Raw genomic sequence first — 5,806 nt, forward strand, 5'->3', positions numbered from 1 at the left:
GGAGCTAGAGCGTAGGATTGAGAAACTGAAGGCTAATCCCGAGACGACATAATTCATGAAAGAATCAGGGGAGCTGAATAACATGCCTGCTCATCAGCAAGTTCTATTTTGCCAAAGTTGGCCATTATCGAAGAGATGTGCCAATTAGCTGATGCACTTGTGAATAAATTGTCCGATGCAAGGACATATAGCAAGGAAGTTGAAGAGAAAATATCTGATTTCATTGACTGGCAGAACAACTCTAAGGGCTGATTAGAAAATCTACCCAAAATAGAAGAATCTCAGAAAGAGATTGTCTTCCAAGAATGGGAGATAAGGCTTAAAAATGCGGAGATGGAAATCTATAGTGCTAGGGACATATCTAGCAACATGATTGAATCAATCAACGATAGCCTGTTGCAGGAAAATTTAATCTCGGAGTGCCCAGAAGATATGTTGCCCGATGTTAAAATATTGACAAAATCTTGGCAAGAATCATCAAAGAAGAAGGTTGAGTGGATAAAATCTCTATCAAAGATTGACTTGGAATGCCATTGGAATTTCCTAGTCAAACTACATGGGCAATGGTTGATTTTGGGGTGTGTTTAGTCAATTTAGTGTCCTAAATTGCTTTGCATAAATTATCAACCAAGGTTCGTAAGCTGATGAAGTGTAGTGCACTGTATGTGCTTAGTTAACCCTTCTTACTTCGTTGTTTTGTATTTTATATTGTTTTGGGGGTTTCTGTTCTTTGATTCCTAATGATGTACAATTTGAACTATGAGAAACTAAATCTAAACTTCCTAAAGGTGAACCCAAGAGCTTAAAACTAGTCAAATCTAAGTTAAAAGAAGAAAAAAAAAGAGCCTCTGTCCTATCTTGTCATCTAATCCTAATTCATGAATCTAATTCTTAAAACCAAAAGGTAAAGTTGTAAGTCATGTTGAAATAAATACAGGGAATGAAATTAATTGAAGTAATTCTAGTTACTCTAACCTTCAATTTTGAAAGATAACCTCCTTGAGATGGAATTCAAGCAACTTCTGTACTTCATGATCTAAAAAAACTAAATAAAAACATGCAGAAGGTAACTGATTGGTTTCAACCCTTATGTAAAGTGAATGTTTAACCATTTAGTTTAGGATGGATATCAGCTTGAAATGGTGATAAAAAACATTCACTAATACAGTGCATTGACAACCTGAACTAGGAAATAAATAACAAAAACAGTGAGTAAACTAATCAACAATGCATCCTCATTACTTTCAATCTTACTCTGTTTAGAAACAAAGTCGTTTCCTTTATGAAATGGATTGGAGAAACAAGACTACACAATTGAATTCTAACATTATGCTACTGATCAGAACTAAAAGAAATTAAACTACAAGAAATCAACCTAAGTTACAAACACTACTAAAAGCAAATGATGAAATTAAAACTGAACAAACAAAACAAATGAAAAGAAAACCTCCATTAGCGCAGGGGCCCTCTGCAACTAACTGTGTTGAGATGCTAACTTAATTCAAAATGCTCTTTCAAATGATCATCAGTCAACACACGCCTTTGTATTATAAAACAGGAACAAAAGTCCAAAATTACAGAGCTGATAAGTTTAAACATAATACATCAAAAACTTTGAACCCTTTCCAGTTCCATACAACTGGTATTTAAAAGAAAATATGCATAATTGTCTTTTGAGGAAAATTAGCTACAATTGGTCTACACGTATCACAACCGAATTGCGTAAATGTTTGATCAGCTATAGGTGACTTGAATTCGAACAAGGTGGTTGCACAGAACCATTGACACAGGTGCCTGATCCGAGTTAATGCTTCAACATAACTGTTGGATTTATTAATTAACCACGAAAGGGTAGACAAAGAGTCCTATTGCTTCCGGATTTCGTATGTTTGACTCCACTTTTCACTGTGGTCTTGAGATGGCTTTTTTATCGAACTGGGCTAGGTGACTAGGATAGGATCCATGTAGAGACGATTCCAGAGATGCCCATGTGGCCGGTTTCTTCATTTGACACCTGTAACCTGCTAAACCATGGAAGTAGCTACGGAACACACAGTTAGTTGCATAATAGGCTGCGTTCCGTAGCTAATTTGCAAAAACTTATTCAAATAGAAAAAACATAAAAGTATAACATGTCAATTATTTAATGTCCTCCTTGAGACAAAATCTATCATTTATCAGTGATTGGGATCTGTCTTTTTATGGAAAACAAGGGAAAGAAGTGAGAAAAGTTGTCAAGGATAGGGTAATTCTAATGTTCAACATACCCCCACTGCAAAATCATTGCATGTCCCCATGCAATTTTGCCAAAAATGTGAACTCTTCTTTCCTATTACATCTGCTCAGACACCTCTACTAGTACATCTAACTTTCTTCTCTTGTTCCTCTTTGAAGTGACTGACATCCTGGCTTTCTTCATGAGAAGTCTGTATTTTTGGTTGATGATTGTTTTGTTCAAGTTTCTATTCTTCCTCTTCAAATTCCTATTCTTCTTGTACCATAGCCCTAGGTGCAGTATTGTATTATCATGAATGGCTTTATCCAATTTGCTTTGTTCCTTCAGGGTTTCATTTTCTTTCTTGATATGCCTATTCAATATCTCTAACTCATAGATTTCATATTTGAGAGAGTCAGTTAGAGGTTCTTGTGGATTGACAGGTTGTTCTGGATTTGTTGAGGATTCTGGATCCATTGAGGCACTTTTCTTCTCCAGTGACTCTATGTAATCATAAATTTGTTGCTGCACTGGGTCTATGCCTAGAGATCCTCCACTGGGGCTGCCTTCGAAATATTGTTTAGGAGAGTTTTGAGGATTGTGTGTAAATGGAACATTATCAGGATATGGTACTGGGGTTTCTTCTTCTAGATTTATGAACTCTGTTCCCTTTGATGATCCTTTCTTTACCATACCTCAGAGTTTAGAGCTCCTTCTAAGTTGTAGGGGGCTTATGTTCTCCTCCTTTGTACCCTTTTTCTCCTTTCCTATATTTTCCTTTCTCTTGATTTGTTTCCTAATCTCTGTCAATTTTTCATAGATTAATTGTTCATCATCTTGTTGTAATGAAGATTCAGGTTTGTTTCCAGTAATTCCACCAGCTTTCTTTTTTATCTTCCCTTTTTGTTTGATCTACTCCCTGATCTCTGTCTCAGAGACTAGCTCTTCATCATTTTTCTGTGTGGAGGACTCAAGTTTGCTTTGAATGGTCATACTAGTCTTTTTCCTCTTACTCCTTCTGACATTACCCTCTTCAGGTGATTCTGGTGCCTCTTGGAAATAGTTTCTTATCAAGAAGTTTTCCCAAGTATCTCCTATTCTTTTCAAATGAAACTCAACCAGTATTTTTACCAACCCATGATGGTACATAGTTGTGTCTATGAATTCTATTTTCTTCTGTACATTTGAAGCCATCCTCCTTAAATTGTTTAGAAGGAAGAAAGGGAGGTTGATGTTTCCATTTTCTAGAAAGTTCATCAATAAACGTATATGATAAACATACATGCATCCGAATCTTCCCTCACAGGTAATAAATTTTTGTAATATAAAAAGCATGCTTCTCCATTTATTTTAAGTGCTGAAATAGGAATTCATTTTCTAAACACAGTGACATCCATACCTGGGTTTCTGAGGATTACCTTCCATGATTCACTGTGAAATTCTTTATTTTTAAACCATCTCTCAACAAGTCTTGGCAATTTTTTAGCCTCTGTTATGTAAGATTTTGTTACTACAAACTAAATGTCTCCAATTTCTACTTCTATACCATCGAATGATCTAGCAAAAGATTTTTTGATCTCTTTGTGATAGCCATCAAATTTTTCAATGAAATTGAGCCATCCAGCCTTCTACAACATCTCCTTGAGTTGTGGGTATCCTTCCATATATTTTGCCCTACGGGCCCTGTCCTGACAATGAGTCCCATGGCCTCTGTTTTGTAGAATTTTCTAACCTTCAAAATTACTCTCCTGATCTATGAAATGGACTGACTGCGGGTATGGTGAAAAAGAACTATGGGTTTGCGTGGAATAAGTAGACGATGAGGGTTTGGAGAGATGTGAATACGTTGGTCACATCGTAGTTTTGACCGTTAATAGATGGAATTATTAGAGACCGTTTAAGTACAAAGTATGGAGAACGTAGCGGAGGTGTGGTATGATGAAATTATTATAGACCGTTTGGTATCGAATGTGGAAGATGTGGTATCATGAAGTGGCAGTCAAATCAAATGATGACTTGTTAAGGAGACATACGATCATTCATATTATACATGACTTATGTTTGTAACTTGCTGTTTGAAATAAATTTTGCATTTTACCTTTAGAACTTAACCTTTTGCTTGATAATTCTTTTGGTGTTGATCCGTAGGTACTTTGAGCATGGTTGATCTCCAAAACTTGATTCTTCAATTTCCCTGCATTCATGATTTATTTGTGAGTTGTACAATTGTGCCAGAGCTAATAAGTAAGTTGTAGCTGCAGAATTAGATTAGCTGTGGAATGGAACCAGCTACAGAATGTGAAAAGAAGGAAAAGTGAAATATGGCTATGGAATATGGGTGTAAAAATAAAATGGAAATGAGTTATGACAGTGAGATGGAATGAGATGTAAGATAAAATGAAAAATAGGGTGAAATGGGGTAAAACTATAAAAAGATAAAATGTAAATGAAATATGATAGTGAGATGAAGTGGAACTGTAAAAAAAATGAAAACAGAATGAGATGGAATGAGATGATGAATTTACAGACTCTAAACTGCAAATGAATGTAGCTTTTTTCCACTACTTATTACAGAAAGGAAATGGAAAATATAGGATGTCAGAAATATCTGATTTTCACCTTGTATTTTATGTACAAGTATGCCAACCAATGATTGGTTTTCAACCTCATACAATTTTATTTTTTTATAGGAAAAATAAAGACTAAGTTAGTGGAGAAGAAGAATTCTTCTTCACTAGCTTCATTTCAGAGTTATTCTGGAAAATCTTAATGAACTCCTCTCTTGAAATTGGTTTCTAATATATCTTCAACCGATGACCATTCACAAGAAGAGGTATTTTGCTTCCATCTATCGTCCTTATCTTTACTACTCCATTATTAAAGACTTCTTCAATCTCATATGGCCCAAGCCAATGAGTTTGAAACTTCCCTTGAAAATCTTTGAACTTTGAATTGAACAACAGTGCCCAATCTCCTGCTTGAAACTTCTTCTCCTTAATATATTTATCATGCCATTTAGCCCTCTGTTATTGGACTATACTGGTTCTTTGGACTGCATCTTGCCTGATTTCATCAAGTTCATTGAGTTGCTCCAATATATGTTTTTGTGCCTCTGATAAATCCAGTCCCAATTGGACTGCCATCTTGAAGGTTTTGATTTGAAACTCTATAGGGAACAGGGCTTGTTTCCCATAAACAAGTTCATAGGGTGTATGTCCCGTTGTGTTCCTCCATGTAGTTCTATAGGCCCATAAGGCTTCAGGAAGCCTTTCTTCCCAATCTCTTCTATGTATATGTACAGTCTTAGTGGGAATTCCTTCAATCACCTTATTTGTAGATTCAACTTGACCATTTTCTTGTGGATGATAGGGAGTAGATTTCCTATGTTTGATCTTGTAATCTTCCACAAGACCCTTCACCATTTTAGATGTAAATTGAGATCCCTGATCTGTCACAATTTCTCTTGGAACACCAAAATGAGTGAAGATGTCCTCAAAAAGAAAATTAACTACAGATTTTTCATTAGCAAAAGGTAATGCTTTGGCCTCTACCCATTTAGTGACATAATCAGTGCATACCAATATATACTTA

The sequence above is a fragment of the Pinus tabuliformis genome, chromosome Q, assembly GCF_031772625.1.
Source record: "Pinus tabuliformis cultivar Carrire ecotype Pingquan chromosome Q, CPIR1, whole genome shotgun sequence".
Lineage (NCBI taxonomy): Eukaryota > Viridiplantae > Streptophyta > Pinopsida > Pinales > Pinaceae > Pinus > Pinus tabuliformis.